This window comes from Triticum dicoccoides, chromosome 6A (genome assembly GCF_002162155.2).
Source record: "Triticum dicoccoides isolate Atlit2015 ecotype Zavitan chromosome 6A, WEW_v2.0, whole genome shotgun sequence".
NCBI lineage: Eukaryota > Viridiplantae > Streptophyta > Magnoliopsida > Poales > Poaceae > Triticum > Triticum dicoccoides.
The window spans coordinates 301,785,112-301,806,393 of NC_041390.1; positions in this window are offsets into that span (position 1 = coordinate 301,785,112).

Here is a 21,282-nt window from a genome sequence, read left to right on the forward strand (position 1 = left end):
TGAATCCGTAGACGACCTCGAAGCGGGACTTGCCAGTTGTTGAGTGTCTTGCTCGGTTGTAGGCGAACTCGGCGATAGGTAGGCACTCCTCCAACTCCTTGATGTTCTTCTTGATGAGTACTCGAAATAGGCCATCAGTTTGTGGATGATCTGCCGTGGAGAAGAGTATCTTGATTCCGAGCTTTGCGCAAAGGGTCTTCCAAAAGTAGCTTAGGAACTTGACATCATGGTCCGAGACGATCGTCTTTGGTACTCCAAATAGACGCAATATTTCCCTACAAAAGAGATTGGCAACATGTGAAGCATCGTCTATCTTGTTGCAAGGAATGAAATGTGCCATCTTAGAGAAGTGGTCCATAACGACAAGTATCGAATCCTTTCCATTTTTAGTCCTAGGCAATCCAAGTACATAATCCATGCTAATGTCTTCCCATGGTTGATATGGAATTGGGAGAGGCATGTAAAGGCCATGGAATTGAGATTTTGACTTAGCTTTGCGACATGTAGAGCATCGGTTGGTGAAGCGGTTGACGTCGCGAAACATCTTGGGCCAATAGTAGTTCTTGGAGAGCATAGCGAATGTCTTGTCGCGTCCAAAATGTCCCATTAGTCCTCCTCCATGAGATTCCTGCAAAAGCAACAAACGAAGAGAGGACTCGGGGATGCAAAGCTTGTTAGCTCTCATAAGATATCCATCTTTGATGTAATAGCGTTCCCAAGATGTATGCGTCAAACATTTGGCATAAGGAGTACCAAAAGTAGGATCATGCTCATACAAGTCTTTTATGTGCTCAAAGCCAATGACATCCAATTCAAGTTGAGTAACAAGCATGCATATGCGTGAAAGGGCGTCTGCCACAACGTTTTCCTTACCTTTGATGTACCTGATGACCTAAGGAAAAGACTCGATGAATTCACTCCATTTAGCATGATGCTTGTTCAACTTGGTTTGTCCCTTAAGATACTTGAGCATTTCATGATCGGTATGAATGATGAATTCATGAGGGCGAAGATAGTGTTCCCATTCGTGCAAAACGCGCACTAAAGCATATAACTCTTTGTCATAGATGGGGTAATTGAGTTGCAATCCAGAAAGTTTTTCACTAAAGTAAGCTATGGGGCGCTTATCTTGCGTTAACACACCTCCTATGCCATTACCACTAGCATCACAATGAATCTCAAAGGGCTTGTCAAAGTTTGGTAAATCAAGAACGGGAGAATGAGTAAGCATATTCTTAAGCTCATTCAAAGCGGTATCTTGGGATGGTCCCCAAACAAAAGGCGCATTTTTCTTGCTCAAAGCATGCAAAGGTGAAGCAATGGTGCTAAAATCTTTCACAAAGCGACGATAGAAACCCACAAGGCCAAGAAAGCTACGCACTTGATGCAAGTTGTATGGTTGGGGCCATGTCTTAATAGCATTGATCTTGGACTCATCTACATGAACACCCTTAAAAGATACAACAAAACCCAAGAAAACAAGCTTATCAACGCCGAAAAGGCACTTTTCCATGTTAGCAAAGAGATGCTCGTTTCGAAGAGTTTGCAAAACGGTTCGAACATGGGTGACATAATCTTGAAGAGATTTGCTATAAACAAGGATATCATCGAAGTAGACCACAACAAACACACCAATGTAAGGGCGAAAGACATGATTCATTAGACGCATAAAAGTACCCAGTGCTTCCGATAGACCCATAGGCATGACTAACCACTCATAAAACCCATAGTTGGTTTTGAAAGAGGATTTCCATTCAACACGCTCTTGTATGCGGATTTGATAGTAACCACTTTTAAGATCAATCTTGAAGAATATAGTGGCACCACTAAGTTCATCAAGAATATCATCAAGGCATGGAATGGGATACCTATAGAAACGGTGATAGCATTGATAGGTCTACAATCGGAGCACCTGCGAAAGCTAACGTCTCGTTTTGGCACAAGAATGACCGGGATGGCACAAGGGCTCAAACTTTCATGCACATGTCCATGGTCTATGAGATGCTTTACTTGCCTTTGTATTTCTTTGGTTTCTTCGGGGTTGATGCGGTAGGGAGCTATGTTTGGAAGAGGTGCTCCGGGGATGAGGTCGATGCGGTGCTCGATGCCTCGTAGTGGAGGTAGTCCCGGAGGTAGCTCATCGGGTAAAACATCCTAAAATTCCTGCAAAAGAGAAGACAACACTAAAGTTAGAGCGTGAGAGGTGTTACCTTGTGTTGCATTGTCCTTGCACAAAAGGACATAGTGTAGGACACTAGATGGGTTCTCACACACTCCTCCTACCTCAGTTTTGGTTGCCAATGTGACTAAGTTCTTCTTTTCGCTCATCATGGAGGCACTCGATTTGGGCTTTTGGCGCTCACTCTCTTTTGGGTGCTTCGCTCTCTCACTATTCTCTCCACGATGGGTGGCTTGCTTGTCGGCAATCACTTGGCTTGGAGACATAGGTCGAAGTACGTATTCCTTTCCCTTCATATTGAAGATGTAGTGGTTCGTTCGGCCGTCGTGTATGACACCTCTATCAAATTGCCATGGGCGTCTAAGAAGAAGGTGGCAAACGGTCATTAGAACGACGTCGCACTCCAAAGTGTCTTCGTGATGCAGAGCATCATATGGACATCACCATGTTAAGAGTCCATTCGGCGAGTGACACGTGAGACATCTACTTCACATACACAAAGGTGAACCATCTCCTTTACACGTGCTCATTTGACACCTTCGAGGATGGTATACTAATTGACACTCCACTCACGTGCATGCATAGGTATTGTTGGAACACTATGGACGATGAGGAGGAGTGCAACCGCCATGGAACAACTACACCATCCGCGAGGGAAGCTTGGAAGCGACGACGGAAGAAGACAGAGCTGTTGAAGCTACAGCAGCCGGACATCCGGGCCAGAGGCTGGACATTCGGCGCCTGGGCAGCCACGCAAGAGCTGCCCCAACAGACGGCCAACGGCATCAGCGGCCGGACATCCGGCCCGTGTGCCCGGACATCCAGTGCCCCGCCAAATCCCGGACATCCGGCTTCTCCCCCAGAAATCCGCAATCGACGATAGAATGCACCAAAATCTTGGTCACTTCATCCCGGACATCCGGCCCGAGCCCCGGACATCCGGCGCCTCCTGAAGCCCCGGACATCCAGCCCCCAGCCCGTACATCCGACACCTGCGCGTGCATAGCCAGGCTAGAGGCTCACTTACCCCTTCATGGCCTTAGACTATATATACTCCTCCACCTCCTCCTAGTTAGGGTTAGCAAAGTAGTAGCTCATTTAGAGATAGAGCTTTGCTCATCTATTACGGATCTACTCCACAAGAGAGACCGCGGCCCATCTTCGGAGAAGATCCACCTTGGATGCAAGACCCCCTTGTGGGAAGATCCTTCTAGGATTCAAGCCCCCATCTCCTTTGGATTTGGGATGAACTCTACCATCAAGACCTCCTCATGGAGATGAACCTTCCCTTGTATCTTTCCCTTTGTTGTTCATGTACCTTGTGGATCTTGTGTGTTTCATTGTCTAGTGGATGTGTGATTGGACTTGTTCTTGAGTGTTTCCCCTTGTGTTCTCTCTTCGTTCTTCCCTGTGTTCTTCGTGTTCTTCGCGGGACCCGCTCCTTTCATGAAATATCAGCCGTATAGGGTTCCACCCAACATCATATTGGTATCAGAGCCATGTTGATCACGATTTCGGAGCCCCCCTCTTTGTTTTCTAGCCTAATTTTGTTAATTTCGTCCTAAATTCGAAAATCCCCACCAAAAAATAGCCCCAATTTTTTTGTTGGTTTTGATGATGTCTTGTTGATTTTGATCCATGTATTTGTTGTGTCTTCAGTAGATCTAGCTTGTCCCCACTTTTCCCTACCTTCCATCCACAAAATCTCTCCAATTTTGCCCCGAAAATCATCAATTTTCGCCCCTAAATCGAGTTTCGAAGTCCAAATCCCGATTTGGAATCGTCGGGCCGGACATCCAGGCCATCAGGCCGGACATCCGGGTCCCCGGCCGGACATCCGGCTCCTGGAATGCCAAATCTGCTCGGTTCTGGACACTGACACCCAGAAATCCGGACCCAACCCCGGATGTCCGGCCCCTGTACATTTCAGCTTTCCCGTTTCACCGTTTTGTCCATAACTAATTCATCCGGAGCCCGATTTTCGCATTCTTTAGCTTGTTGAGAAGCTCTTGACATCCCCCTTCCCAAAAATACTGCCAACACCATTTGACTACATAAAATGTTTGGAACTTTGGCATCTTTGCCTAGGGCTTCCACCATATCATCCGCATAACCACCACCGACTTCCGCAACCTAAGCGATTTTGTTCCTTATAGCATTTGAGGTTGTTTGAGTTGTGATTTGAGTGTCCTAAGGTGTTTCGGTTACTTAGGGATGGTTGCTTCTTCATCAACCACCACCATAACTTCTGCATAGGCTTGCCCACCATATACTTCCACCACCCCAACTTAACCCAATTTTGTTTGTGTTGAGAGTTGTGTCTCCTAAGGTGTTGAGGCTACTTAGGGACCGTGCTTCCAACTTCGACACCATGTATAGTCAACCACCTTACCCTCCACTGCCACATTGTGTCTCAACCCATCATTGCCATTCCACAATTCCATTGAGCTTCCGCAACCACCTCCGCATTCGCGCTACCACCATTTGAGTTTTGACATTTGAGATTTTGAGTTCACGGTTTTTCTGTTTCCTAAGGTGTTTCAGCTAGTTAGGGACGAGTCTCCATCATCTTGGTATCTCCATCAAGATCACCGCCACTCATCATCGCCACGGACGGTAACCTCCATATCATCTTGGTATCGTGGTATCCCTCCATTGTATATTCCCTTGCCATTGCGTTGATAACCCCTAGCCCATTTTGCGTCACTTGCCTATGGAGACTAGCCATTTGAGTATTGCCGGCAACGTTACTTGTGCACATTAGTGATCTACACCATACATTGCATACAGACCATATCATATTGGTATCATCATATCATCTCTTGTGCCTCAAGTATGTTCCCGCATATACACAATTGCTATCTTGGTTTGTGCATTCCGCATTGTGGCCATAAAAAATAATATGCTTTTAAGCAAAGAAAAAGAGAAAGAGCAAAGAAGCTTGTAAGCAAGTGTCATAGCATCATACCCCATTGCATATAAGATTGTCATATCCGATCATCTTGGATCATACCACCGGAACATCATACATATATAGCATACTTGGGATAGAAGTCGTTGCATTTTTGTCTCCTATAGGTTGTGCACAAGTGTCGTATCCGCCTATTGAGAAATCATGCTAGCGTCTCTCTAGAGTTGTGCAACAAGAGCATTTTCCGTGGATTCCATATTTTGAGCTCATTCCTTCGTTGCACGACCCCATTTATCTATACGTGTGTGCGTTTTCGTGTGCCATTCATTGCTATTGGTCTATTTGTTTCACTTGCAAATTTGTGAATCTCTTTCAACATTATGGACTCTTGCAAACATTTTGCATTAAATTTTTGTGCCACTATCCTCACCGAGCTACTCCATAAGCTTTAGTTTGTAGGTGTGAGTGAACAAGTTCGGTACCAATTCCACTATTCTTTCATCTCACATTGAGTGAAACGGGATACATCCTCAACATTGGGAAAAGGTAACTTGGTATTGTTTATCTCATTTCCTAGTCACCTCTACTCGAGTCTTGTCATGGATAGGCAAGGCAATTCCTTTGGTCTACAACAACAAGGACGAGTTTGATGCCACGAATAACTCTACTGACGCCAAGATGCAAGCTCAAGTGGAGGAGATCAAAGCCCTCATCAAGTCCTACAAGCGATCTTCCTCATCCTCGAGAAGATGCTCAAGTACACATGCTTCCAAGCTACCATCTCCGGCAAGGTCACATCGGCATCGACACCATCACCACCACGAATGTGAAGATCAATGGCTCAACTCCAACACTCGCTCAACAACTTCACCATCTCCCTTGGCATCTTCGCCAAGCAACTTCAAGGCATCTTCGCCTTCGGATATACGACATCTTCGCCAACAAGCACCTCAACACTACGCTCAAGAGAAGCTCCCCAAGCTCAAGTTCACAACTCCCACGAGCTACTACGACCTCGACACTAACCACAAGATTCCATTCTATGGGACTCAAGAAGCCGATGAGTATCTCGAGTGGGAGCGCCTAATGGATGACTACCTCACGCTACATCAAGTTCCTCCCGAAGATCAAGTGAAGTGCGCCACAACAAACTTCCACGACTACGCGTCCACATGGTGGCTTCACACACCTTCAGAGAGCTACGGCATGAGTTGGCCCAAGACGAAGAGAGCTTTGCGACGAGAGTTTGTGCCTCCAACCTACATGGAACAACTTCAACGCTAATTGGAGAACACCATCCAAGGATCCAAGTCCATCGACGAGTACTTCATGATGTGATTGCACAACGACATCTCCAAGACAATCTTCCTCGAGAACTACAAGTCACTAGATGACAACTATATTGGTGCTCTCAAGGCGGATCAAAGAACTCATGAAGGCCAAAGCTTCTCCACCCCAAGCTCTCTTCGCGACGACCAAGCTCCATGAGAACGAGCATGAGGCTATTACCACCACGATGTCCAAGCTCGACGAGCTCCAAGACGATGCTCCCAAGTTTGACTTCACCGCCATCCCTCTTTGTGGCATTGATGATGCCGAGTCTACTTTGACTCTTTTTCAAGATGGTGCGGCGACGACTACGACTACGGAGACCATCAAGGACCAAGATTTGCAGGCCAGCGACATGGTGACGAGCAAGGATGATGCTTCCATCTTAGGAGGCGAGAGTGATGATGTGCCATCTTCGATTTTCATCCACGACGACGGTGATGAGATGGTTGAGCATGGGATTTTCCCTTCGACCACGGCGGCGTATGATGACTTGAGTGACTTTTGCCACCATATTGAGAGTGAGAGTGACTTCACCACCGGCCCCATATATGATGTGTTGCCACAATTCCCATGTGAGGAGAGCCACAACCCACACCACTTGAGTGAGATGAGTGACTCCACCGTACGTGAGATTGAGTGAACCTACCTTGAGGGAGTGAGTGAACCACCACATAGATAGAGTGAGGTCACTATTATTTCTAACGACTTAACCTCTACCTCTATTGTTGAGGGAGTCTTGGATTAAGGAGTCCTCGGGCATCCGACGTGTTAGCCATGGGCCGGACTGATGGGCTGTGAAGGTACGAAGACCGAAGACTGTACTTGTGTCCGGATAGGACTCTCCTTGGCATGGAAGGCAAGCTTGGCGACCGAATATGTAGATTCCTTTCTTTGTAACAGACCTTATGTAACCCTAGATCCTCCCGGTGTCTATATAAACCGGAGGACTTAGTCTGGATAGAGGATACTCATTATCATATCCATACACGCTAGACCTCTAGGGTTTAGCCATTACGATCTCGAGGTAGATCGACTCTTGTAACACTCATATTCATCAATATCAATCAAGAAGGAGGTAGGGTATTACCTCCACAAAGAGGGCCCGAACCTGGGTAAGCATCGTGTCCCTATCTCCTGTTACCATCGACCTTAGACGCACAGTTCGGGACCCCCTACCCGAGATCCGCCGGTTTTGACACCAACATTGGTGCTTTCATTGAGAGTTCCATTGTGCCGTCTACAACAAGAACGATGTCTCGCCTTGCTCTCAAGGATAATATCACCACCGGAGGAACGCTGGCTCCAGGCCAAACCCTCCGGCTGGGCGTCTTTACCATGACCGCCCGTTCGGCCATTAAGCCGACGATTGCCTCTCGGGTCATCGAAAACCCCCTTAATATCGACTCCGAATACTCCAAGCAGATGGATCCAGCGGAGATTTCGTCTTTAAGTGAGCTCCTAGATCGCATCACCGCCCCGGGGGTCACTACAGACTACGATCGGATTGGGCTTAAACCTGATCAGAGAGAAATCAAATCTTCGCCGATCACCCACCAGATAGCGGTAGTTGAGGAGCGGGTCGATAACTCTTCCGCCATATTGAGGACGGACTATGTCCGGATCTCCGGTCTCAAAGAGCCAGACACCTACCCGCGAGGTGAAGCATCCTGCCCTCTGAACATAGAATCGGATGACGGGCCTAAGAAATCAGCGGACATCCCGGAGCCCGATCAGTTAAGTTCGGAAGACCTTCAAACTCCGGATCCAAAACTGGGTCAGGGTTCAGATTTAAATCCACCCACCCACCCGAATACAAGCGCTTTCACGAGCATAAAACAGCAGTCTCAGGAAACGGTCCATCACTTCTAGGCCAGATTCCTTCTTGTTAAAAACAAGATTAAAGATTGCTGTGATGAGGAAGCGATCTCAGTGTTCTGCAACTATTGCAGGGACGAAGGAATCCTCAACGCCATCAACCGCCATCACATCCTACACTTCGCTGACTTGGCAACTATCGTACAGAAGTACAATGCATTAGAAAGCGCCTGGAAAACTCAAGCAGCTCGTTGGGAATCATCGGTCCCCACTCAACCCTCATTCAGGTGAAAAGGGCGCACCCTTGCAACACGCCTGGCTCAACGGTAGAGAAATACAAGTCTAGTATGGGGCGCGAAACCGTTATGGAAGGATGCCTCGATGGGCCACGCAAAATACACGCAACACCAGATAACATACCAACACATAGCCTTAGAGCATGTTGGATACTCCGGCAAGTAGCCAAGAGCGGCGAGGATGTCCTCACCGAGAATAACCCAGAACAACACCCCCAAAAGGACAATGATCCCAAGGTACTGACGGTCTTCAAGACATTCGCCTCAAACAATAGGCGCAAAAGAGCACTATGCGGACTCGCTGAAGTCTGTCAAATAGCAGCAATAAACCCTTGGAACGATACGGCTATAACTTTTAATGCTGGTGACGAACCAAAATACAGGACAGTCCGAGCACCTGCCGCCTTGATCCTCAGTCCAATCATGGACGACTTTCGGCTCACCAAGGTCCTCATGGACGGCGGCGGCGGGCTAAACTTCATCTATGAAGATACACTCCAAAAAATGGAAATAGACAGGAGCCGCATTGAGCAAAGTGGCACGACCTTCTGAGGAGTTATTCCAAATCGGGAGGCACGGTGTGCGGGAAAAAATAACACTCGACGTGGTATTCGGCACGTAGGAGAACTATCGGTCCAAAGAAATAACCTTCCTAGTGGCCCATTTCACCAGCGGGTATCACACCCTCTTAGGGCGAGATGCATTTACGCGCTTCCAAGCGGTACCCCATTATGGATACATGAAGCTTAAGATGCCTGGGCCCAACGGTATAATCACTCTAGCTAGTGATCCAGACATAACACTCCACGCCGAAAACAAAACCGCGTCCTTGGCCCTCGAGGCATTATCTGAAGCCCTCGTGGCCGAAGAATTAGCCACGCTGCGCTCTACGGTAGACAGGGATGATGTGGTCCAAGACAAATGACCCAAATCCACCTCCTTCAAACCATCGGAGTAAATAGTCAAATTCCAAGTCCATCCAATGGACCCCAATAAGAAAGCATCCATCGGAGCACAATTTGACCCAACTGTTGACGCCGCGCTACAAGAGTTCCTGCGTGAGAATTGGGATATATTCGCCTGGCACCCTTCTGATATGCCAGGAATCCCACGCGAGTTGGCCGAACATAGGCTCAATGTACTAAAGGGATATAAACCGGTCAAGCAAACACGGCGACGCTTTTCCGAACCCAAACGTCAAGCCATGGGGGAGGAGCTAGCCAAGATAATTGAGGCCGGATTCATCAGAGAAATAAAACATCCGGACTGGCTAGCAAACCTGGTGACGGTACCAAAGAAGGACAAATCCTGGCGGTTGTGCGTCGATTTTAAAGACCTCAATAAAGCTTGCCCTAAGGATCCCTTCCCCCTCCCCCGCATCGATCAAATCACCGCAGGACATGACTCACTTGTTTCCTAGATGCATATTCCGGATACCATCAAATCAAAATGTAAGAGTCCGACCAAGCTGCAACAACATTCATTACCCCATATGGGCCATTCTGCTTCAACACCATGCCCTTCGGGCTCAAGAACACCGGTGCCACATACCAACGCATGATTTAGACATGCTTGGAGAAACAGATTGGCAAGATAGTTGAAGCTTATGTGGACGATGTCGTCATCAAAACTAGGCACGTCGAAACACTAATAGACGAATTACGTCTCACATTCGACAACCTCCCTGTGTACGACATTAAGCTCAATCCGTAAGAGTGCATTTTCGGCGTCCCGACCGGAAAACTGCTGGGTTTCATTGTTTCCAATAGAGGAATCGAAGCAAATCCAGCCAAAATCCGAGCTTTGTCGCAATTGGCTACGCCAACAGACCTTAAACAAGGTCAAAAACTTGCGGGTTGCATGTCAGCTCTAAGCCGCTTCATCTCCAGATTGGGAGAAAAGGCACTGCCACTCTATCGCCTTTTATGGCGAACTGATCACTTCGAGTGGACGGACGCGACAATAGCTGCACTAGAGGAAATAGAAACCATTTTTGCGAGCAATCCAATCTTCGCTGCACCAAATGCTGGCGAATCGATGTTATTATACATATCGGCAACACATCAGGTGGTGAGCGCCTTACTCGTTGTTGAATGAGAACAGGACAGACATAAATTCCCGCTTCAGAAGCCAGTATACTATGTATCCACTGTCCTTACACCATGCAAATCCCGGTACCCGCATTATCAAAAGATAGCATACGCAGTCTTCATGGCATCCCGAAAGCTCTGTCACTACTTCCAGGAGTGTTCGATTATGGTGGCTTCCGAAGTACGACTCAATGACATTATGAATAACCGCGATGCCATGGGCCGGATTGCCAAATGGGCCATTGAGCTCCTCCCATTTGACATTGCATACAAACCACAACGAGCTATTAAATCCCAAGTACTGGCTGACTTCGTCGCCAAATGGACAAAGGCCGAACTCCCTAAAGAGTACGATACATATTCCAATTGGGTTATGTATTTCGATGGCTCCAAAATGCTGGCAGGGCCAGGAGCGGGCGTCGTTTTAACGTCCCCTACTGGAGACGTTGTTTAGTATGTACTACAAATACTATACACATATTCCAATAACGCAGCTGAATACGAGGCCTTATTACATGGTCTCTGGATGGTTGTCTCGATGGGCATACAACGCCTAGAAGTGCACAGGGACTCAAACCTTGCAATATCTCAAATAAATGGAGACTTCGATGCCAAAGATCCGAAGATGACAGCTTATCATAACACAGTCATAAAAATGTCGGCCCAGTATGAGGGGCTCAAGTTCCATCATGTGGCTCGAGAAAGTAATCAAGCGGCGGGCTTTCTTGCTCGTATCGGCGCTAAGCGCGACCCCGTCCCACCTAATACTTTCTGGAAAGGCTTTTTAAGCCATCTGTGGTGTGGCAGGGGGAAGGCGGCAACACTAGTCCGGATCTGAACATAACCCCAGACTCCGAAAACACCAATATCATCGGAGGCTCAGCCACCGAAATAACACCATCGGCGAATCTCATCATGGCAGTCACTGCCCCATGGACCGAACCCTTCCTGGCCTACCTTAACAGGAAGGAGCTTCCCGAGGACCAGAATGAGGCCCGCTGCATTGTCCGGCGTTCGAAGGCCTACAAGGTTCATGACGAAGACCTCTATAAGAAAAGCGCTACCGGAGTTCTTCAAAGATGTATCTCCGAGGAAGAGGGGCGGAAGCTCTTGGCCGAGATTTACGCCAGGCTTGGCGGTCACCGCGCCATAGCTCGGTCCCTTGTTAGCAAGGCCTTCCGTACATGGTTTTATTGGCTGACGGCCCGACCATCTCCAACGTTGCGTCGGATGCCAACTCTTCGCCAACCAAAGCCATATGCCCCCCACTGCCTTACAAACAATCCCCATCACTTGGCCTTTTGCTGTCTGGGGACTAGATATGGTCGGACCCCTTAAAGGAGGAAGCCATAAGAGAAAGTATTTGCTGGTCATGTTCGATAAATTCACTATGTGGATAGAGGCCAAACCAATCAAAACGGCCGAAGCAGGGCCAGTAATAGATTTCATATACGGCATGGTACACCGTTATGGTGTCCCACAAAACACAATAACCGATAATGGCTCTAATTTCACAGCCGATGAAGTGAAAACTTGGTGTGCTAATCTCGGTATTAAACTCGATTACGCCTCAATCTACCACCCGCAGACAAAGGTCAAGTCGAACGGGTGAATGGTCTTATTATGAGCGGCATCAAACCTAGACTAGTGTGGTCTTTGAAAGAATTAGATAAGCACTGGGTGCAGGAACTTGACTCCGTACTCTGGGGGCTGCGGACCACGCCCAACCGCACTACTGGATGTACACCTTTCTTCAGGGTGTATGGTGCAGAAGCAGTGTTACCCTGCGTTATTATTCATGACTCACCTCGAGTGCGCATGTACGAAGAGAGAGAAGCCGATCTTGATCGGCAGGACATCGTAGATGCCTTGGAGGAGGAGCGTGACGTCGCAAAAGCCCATTCCGCATTTTATCAACAGCAGCTCGCAGGTATCAAAGCAGAGAGGTGCGGGCCAGGACTTATAACGTTGGTGAACTCATTCTACGCCTGCCAGAGAAGAAAAAGGACAAGCTCAAGCCCAAGTGGGAGGGTCCCTTCATCATTGACGAAGTTCTCACCGGAGGAGCGTACCGCCTGTGTGATGCGTCAGACAATCACCTGGAGCTGAACCCCTGTAATGCGGCTAGACTACGCCAATTTTATGCCTAGCACTGAACTACTATGTTCGTCTCCTCCCTCCTGTTATTAACATTATTTTTTCTCTCTTTTCGTTTTTATCTTTTTCTTCATTTTGATGTTTAGCCTTATAGTTTCAGTACGGCTAGACCGTCCTTACCTGATGCGTAGACCTCTGCATATGTACGTTCATTATACCTGGGGGCTTCTCGTACAGAAGCTTGCTATTATTCTTTGAGCATCAAGTCACCACATATGCGTTTTTCCATATGTATATTTTCTTCGCCACTATATGCATCGATATGACTTAAGTTTTGGCCAAGCTGGGTTGCCTGGCTCTTGTGCTTATGCCCGACGTTCCCGTTAGTTCAGCTAGGGCATAAAGGGAGCACCTCTGCGATCGTTACTACTGGGTCATTCGGATGTGTACCTCAGACTGGGTGAAGCTGAAAGCTAGCGTTCTTAAGGGAATATTCTATCGGCGAATTAAAGATGTTTTCGCATTCACTTCATTGTGAAACCCCAGAAGTTACTTACTCTGTGATTTTTTTTCAATCACAGTTCGGACATGCACATTAAACGCATGCGCACCCAAGGAAAGGAACCCTTAATAGAACTATTCTCTCTGGAAGATGTTTCTTACATAATGTAATATAACATAACTAGCCGGATACACATTGTCTATTCAAGCAACTATGACCCCTTTGCCTGGCTCCCATGCATACCCCCGGTATATTCTGCCGTAAGGGTATTCGGAAACACTCTGCACCTTCGGGTCCAGAGGTCGAAGCGAAAAGGTCGGCCATGACAATTGTTTTTATTATCCAGTTAGAAGGAAAGTACATAGTCACATAGGACTCAAAAACTTCCTCCTCTATATCGTCCAACAGGCGGTCTAATTTACAATCCTGTTGGGAGTATCTAGCAGCCACCTCTACTTGGCCATATACCAAACTAACGGGAATTTCTTCCCCATTTGACCCTACCGGCCCAACCCGGGCCATGTGAGTTGGATCCAGCTTGGTATATCATCTTTTTATCATGGCCCAGGCTTCTCGCGCACCCACCCAGCAGGCCGATATCTTCCACAGTCGGATACGCGCCCGCGCTCCCTTGAACAACTCTACAAGCTTCTCCATACTCCCTGGAGGGGAGTCGGATGGCCATAAGGCCTTGGCTACACTCTGCATTGCCATCCGAACTCCCTCGTGCAACTACGATAGCTCTAGCAGAAGATCACTTGATGATCCGGACACCTCCTCTTCAGGACGGCCCGTCAATATACCTGCAATCACAACTATATCAGGTATTGTTACTTCCAAACTGTTATAAGGTAAATGCAGTCACATATTGAATATGCCGCCTCGCAGTTTTTTATTGTCCTTCACGGAGTCAGCTAGCTGAGCTCGCACGTCTTTCAGTTCTTCGCCTAGTTTGGTGTTCGAATCCTGGAGCTTCTTTTTCTCCTGAACGACTTTTGTTAACACACACTCGCCCGCAGCTAGCAGTTTTTTGGCTCCATGTTCTTCACCTCGAGCGGCGTCTAGCTGCTCCCGCAGTTGGTCTAACGGTCGAATACAACGATAAGCAACCAGATTAGCATTTTATTAGTGTACGATTATGATTTCTCGATGGAGGGAAACATTACCGGGGATGGCTTCCTGGATTTCTCCAATTCGACATTGGCAGCAGACAGCTGGCACTGACACTTTTCTAGTTCCTGAGTTAACATGGTGTTCTTCTCCGTAAGCACCTGGTAGTACATTGATCCTTAAATCAGCTGTTTCAACTACTTTAAGTCTCGGGGGCTACTGGTATATGGTTATCATTGTCACACAAAACAAACTTACCTGCACATCTTTTAAATGTTGTCTTGTAGCTCTGTTAAGCCCATCTCGAGCAGCTCGGATATACGCATCGGCTGAGTTGAAGGCGTTAAATGACTCTTCTGAAAAGCCAGGGTCTTGTAAAATGGCCCTGCGGCGCCGATGATTCATGGCGCTCTCCACTTCCGAGTTGGTGATGGGTACATCATCTGAATCCGCCGCTGGAGGACAGTCCGGCGTCACCCCTGCTTCAACCCCCGTCTTCATGGCAGGATTTGAATCCTGGCTATGGGAAGTATGACCGGCCGGACCCTCGGATGTAGTCCGGTACACCTTTTTCCCGATAAAGGGTAAACGGAAATGATGTAGGGTAGAATCCTAATCGCCTGATCTTTCACGAAAGGAGCGGAACCCGCGAAGAACACGAGGAACACGAGGGGAAAACGAGGGAAATCACGAGGGGAAACACAAGAGAATCACTCAACCAACAAGAAATATTCACACATGTGCTAGATCCTCGAATACATAAGAGAAGATACACGATCCAAAGTCAACAACGGACGATACAAGAGGTAACCGGCCTTCTCTGTGAGGAGGTCTTGATGTTCTTCTCCGCAAGGAGGTCTTGAATCCAAAGGGATCTTCTCCGAACAGGCCGCGGTCTCTCTCAAGGAGTAGATCCTAAGTGGATGAGCGTAGCTCTATCTCTAAATATGAGCTCAACCAACGCTAACCCTCAAATGGTGGAGGTGGAGGAGTATATATAGTCTAGGGCCACGAAGGGGTAAGTGAGGGCGAAGGGATACATGGGCTCAGCCCAATACACTGTGCATAGACAGGCGTCGGACGTCTGACGGGTACCGGACGTCCGGTGACTCACGAGGGTCCGGTCGTCCGGTACTTGTTGGACGTCCGGGGTTTTGGCTCGGTTGATGTGGCGCCGGATTTCCGGAGACGGTTGGACGTACGGTTGCTGGAGTGTGTCGAACATCCAGGACTTGTCGGACGTCCGCTCATTTGGCTCGGGTGCGGGATTGCCGGTCGTCCGGTCTGGGCCGGTCGTCCGGTGGGTCTTCAGGCGTCGGACGTCCGGTCCCGACCGGTCGTCCGGTGGCTGGAGCTTCTTCCGTAGCTCTTCTTCTCGTTCCTCGCGCTTGGTGTCCTCTCCTTCTTGTCCATGGTCTTCCTCTTGGTTCCTGGTCATGCATAGCACACATGTTTGAGGTAGTAGCCATGTCTCACGTATGGAAAGTGATGGTTCGAAGAGGAGCGAGTACACCTTGTGTCCAATGGTGTATAGATGAGGTCTCGTCTTATGTTCTCTTAGGGCTTGGAGAGTAGTCGGAGTGTACATGGGGATGAATGTGGGATGCTCCGCATCATCTCCCCCTCCTTGGGAAAGATCCGACCTCGGATCGTGATCCTCATCACCATGGAAACGGTAGTCGTGGACGGACTTGTTGTTGGACAGAGTTGAAGACATTTCGCAATCCAAGTACTCCAAGGTGTCGCCGGAGTGGTATACATGCAAGAAGAGGAAACACAAATGACACTCGGAAATACAATGGTTAACGCACACAAGGTGTCCATCAAATAAACATGAGTTCGTCCAAAGGAATTGTTCATGAAAATGCATGAGATGCTTATCCAAATGATGTAAAATGACATGTAAAGCATTTATGGAAGCAAAACCATTCATTGTGCACACAAATGTATTGTGGATGTGATCAATGCAACCACGGTGCAAAATGATGTCATAGTGAGACGGTTTATCAATAGCATGAATATGGTAATGGATGCTCAATGTGATGTGATCATGCAATTGATGGTAGGCAATAAGATCATGATGTATGAATATGCCATCAAGGTATATCACAACAAATTTGCTAATGAAATGCACAAGCTCATATATCATGGATGACATGGGAATACAAGATGCAACAAGGCAATCATGATGTGAGTCAATCCATGCATAAGATGCAAATTTGTCATGTGTATGATATGTCCATCGAGCATGACATGTGTGAACACAATCGACAAATATGGAGGTGTTGGTATACAAATGCTCGATGTCGTGGCATGAGTGGAGGTTTGAAGGTGCATCCAATAAATCCGAGCGCTCCTCAACTTGAAGGTCCATGGGTTCCATCTCCAATGTCGGTCCTCCATCCAATAGATGTAACATGTAGACAAGAAGAAGGAAACAACAATGAAAGAGTGACCCATCCAATATGCATATTTGAGGATGGCTCAAAGGGAAGGAGTTCACCATTAGGAGATTCTTGCAAATGTTGGTGTTGCACATCGTGTATGCCTTCACATGACCAAATTGTGTCATGACGGTATCGCCTTGTGAATCCTTCAACATGAAAGAACATGACAAACACATGGAAAAACAAATGAGGTTAGCGGAAAATCTATCATTCATGCGGTAAAATACCCAACAAGTGGATGCATCATGCTCATCATAAGAAAGGACAATGGAGCATTTCATAGTACGGAGGCATATGATGTGAGAACAACCAAATAGAATAGGCTCAAGCAAGCATGCATGCATCACAAGATGTATCATGTGAGAGGCATGAACATATACGTCATCAACCCAAGAAAGAAAGTAATAATGGAACATGGGTGATGCGACAAAGCAAGCAATCATATGAATCAAGGCAAGCAAGCTAGTTGTGCAAAGATGCAATGTACTAGAAGGAATCATGTTAAGTATGTCATGTGTACAAATGGTAGTCATGAATAATGCACAAGACACATCACAAGCATGAAGGCAAGATATGAGCAAAATAGCATCAATAGCATGAGGCACATGATAAACATGGCAATAGCAACAAGGATCTCCACCAAGCATGCAAATACACATAGAAGTAGCATAATGGTGAATCATGGGTAGATGCAAGAAAGGGTCACAATTGCATGGCAAAGGCATAGAAGCAAGCATAGCATGCACAGTGAACACGGTAAAGTGAGCAAGAAGCGAGAAGCGGTATATAGCCCATAGCCGTGTGAGAGCCAAATGAGAAAGATGCGCGTAGTCGTTGCGCGAAGAGAGCGGTGGGAAGCATAGTTCACAGGATCCCAAGTCATCTATGCTCTCAAGAGATCGTTTCGTCAACTCTTGGGATTGAGAGGTTGACGAGTATACATGAGTACCTACATAAAACAAAGACAAAGGGAAAATTGTGTGTGCGTGGTAGATGTACACATCATCCATCATGATGCGCACGTGCTTGTGTTGGTTAGCACAAAATATCCAATGATCGAATAAATGATATGTGTGATATAGAAACATGTCATCTATCATGAGAGGTTTGTTGTTATGTATAGCATAATGGAGACTCAAATTGTGTAATGCATCACAAGAAATATATGGAGCATTGTTGTTCATGGAATGCATATGGTGCAAGCAATTATGGGAATCATGCAATGTATAGAATGCATCAAAATATCCTAATACGCATGAGGAAACTATGGGGGGTCTCCTCATGATCATTAGTGGAAACATCACACGGAGAATATTGACAACATCCAAAACAATGCATATTTGGAACAATGTGATCATGGTATGGCATAGTAGATGAATTGCGCAAATCATGTAAAGGAAGCATGGAAATATCATCACATGAAAAACAAAAGCCAATGACCATCATCTCGTCATCTATGCCATAAGTGCAAATGGGATTGATTTTAATGGGGCATGCATAGTTACTATGTTGAGATTGAAAAGATGCAATATGGGAGATCTCACTCATAGCATATGACAAGGTTAATGGATTGTCAAACAAGATGTGACCAAAGGAATTTTCACATGATATCCTATGAAGCATAGCATCACAACTAGGCAACTCAACATGCTCATCATCATATTTATCATAAATAGGTAAGTCATGACATGAAGAAGTCGCACTAGCATGTAGCATGTGTATAGGTGTGTCAACATCATGCAAGCAATCATTCGTGAAATAGTCCACTAGTGGTACAAGAGAAGCACTATCACCTATGTTACCTTTGGAACATTGCTCATGTGTTGTAGGTGAGGTGTCGAAGACCAAGTCGTGGTCATCTTCATCTTGATGGAACCATGTGGGGGGTGCATCATCGTCCACCATGGCCATCATTGTCTCCATTGGAGGTATGGACTCGTCGAGGGTAGGCATGTCATCATGTAGGAGACCTAGCACCAAAGAAGAAAACACACTAGGAGTAGAGGCTAACTCGTTAGAAATCAAAGTGGCCTCACATGCCGTGTCAACTACCTCACTCACTAAGTGTTGTGTCTCACTCACTCCCTCTCGGATGCTCCCACTCATATGGTTGGTGGAGTCACACAAATGGCTCTCAACCTCACATAGGATGTGTGGCATGCTCTCAAGTGTGGGGCTAGTGGTGGTCACACTCATCCTCTCATAGGAAATGCTCTCAATGTCACGTGTGGTGGAGTCACTCATGTCACACATGTGGTGGTGGCTCTCCTCACATGGAAATTAGGGCATCTCGTCACATGTCGTTGTCGGAGAGATGTTGGTGCAAATGTCTCCATGCTCAATCATGTCGTGGTCGTAGCTGTGGATGAAGGCCGAAGATGGCACATCATCACTCTCCTCGAAGACCAAAGATAAGGTCTCATGAGCGGTCTCGTAGCTTGACTCGGAGTATGAGTCCAATATTGGTGCCGTCTTCATGTTGTTGAAGAGGTTCGTGCTCGTCGCCGTGGTCGAAGAGGATGGCCCTTGCTCGACCTTCTTGTTGCCGTCTTGTTGTTGGAGGCCCAAATGATGTGGCACTTCGTAGCTCATCTCCATGACCGAAGGGAAATTCCCATGCTCGGCCATCTTCCTTGAGGGGCTTCCGAAGATGGAAGTGTCTCCCTCACGCGTAGTTGGTCGCCTTGTAGTTGAAGATGTCGATGTAGGCGAACTCATGGGAAGTAGGCGAAGATGCCGTACGTCCAAAGGCGAAGATGCCTTGATAGCACTTGGCGAAGATGCAGAAGTGGTTGGTGTAGCCGTAGCTCCGTCTTGGTGGTGCTCGTCTCGTGGTCTTTTCTTGTGCCCATGAAGTTTGGACTTGGCCTGAAGTAGGGCTTGTTGGAACTTGTAGGAAGGCGCATCTCGAGCATCTTCATGTGGATGGTGGCATTGTCACACTTGAGCTCGTAGTAGATGTCATTCGACGTCGTCGCGCACATGTTTCTTGGAGGTGACTTGCCCTTCATGACGAGGTGGATCATGAACGTGATGGTGGTCGCCAGGGAGATGTGGACATGGACGTCTTGCGCTTGTGTCGCTTGGGTGCTCCGAAGAGGATCGATGTGCTTGCCGCCGCCTTGAAGATGATGAAGGGGAAGTAGACTTGATCAAGTCCCGAATCTCCTCCATCCTTGCATCTTGCTCCTCCTTTTGTGCGGAAAGCTTGTTGTCGATGTAGTCCCCTTTCCTCGCTTCGGAGTGACGAATGTCGATGGAGAGGTTCTTGATGCGCTCTCATAGTCTTCATTGTGCGCCTTGCGTTTGTCGTTGTAGATCGAAGATTGACGCTTTGGTGATGTAGTTTTTCACGCCGTCGTTGTTGTGGAAGACCGGAGATGAAATGTCGTGCCTATCCATCACAAGATTCGAGCCAATATGAGTGGATAAAGAGAAGAACGAATACCAAATGTACCTTGACCGAAGTTGATAGTGGATCAATGATCACTCCAATGTGGACAAGGAAATAGCACAATTGGTACCAATTCTTGTCGGTTTTTCACACCTACACAAGTAAGGCTTATGGTGGAGCTCGGTGAGGATAGTGGCACAAAGATTTAATGCAAAATGTTAGCAAGAGTCAATAATGTTGAAAGAGATTCACAAATTTGCAAGTGTAACAAGTAGACCAATAGCAATATGTGGCACACGAAAACACACACACGGATAGATAAATGGGGTTGTGCAACCAAGGATGAGCACAAAATGTGGAATCCACGGAAAACGCTCGTGTTGCACAAATCAAGAGAGACGCTAGCACGTTTGCTCACTAGGCGGATACGACACTTGTGCACAACCTATAAGATGCAAAATGGATAAACTTTCTATCCCAAGTATGCTATGTATGTATGGTTCCCGGTGTTTGATCCAAGATGATCGGATATGATAATCTTATGCAATGTGGTGGATGCTATGTCTATTGCTTACAAGCTTCTTTGCTCCTTCTCTTTTGCTTAAAAGCTTATTCTTTTTTCTGTATGGCCACTTTGAGAAATGCACAAACCAAGATAGCAATTGTGTATATGCGGGAACAATCTTGAGGCACAAGGGATGATATGATGATACCAATATGATATGGTATGTATGCAATGGAAGGGTGGATCACTAATGTGCACAAGTAACGTTGCCGGAAATACTCAAATGGCTAGTCTCGATAGGCAAGGAACGCAAAATGGGCTAGGGGTTAACAATGCAATTGCAAGGGGAATGTACAATGGAGGTGTGCCACGATACCAAGATGATATGGAGGTTACCGTCCTTGGCGATGATTAGTAGCGGTGTTCTTGATGTAGATACCAAGATGATGGAGACTCATCCCTAAGTAGCCGAAACACCTTAGGAAACGGAAAAACCGCGAACTCAAAATCTCAAACGTCAAATGTCAAAATGGTGGTAGCGGGATGCGGTGGTGGTTGTGGACGCTCAAAGGGATTGTGGAAATGCAATGATGGGTTGTGGAGT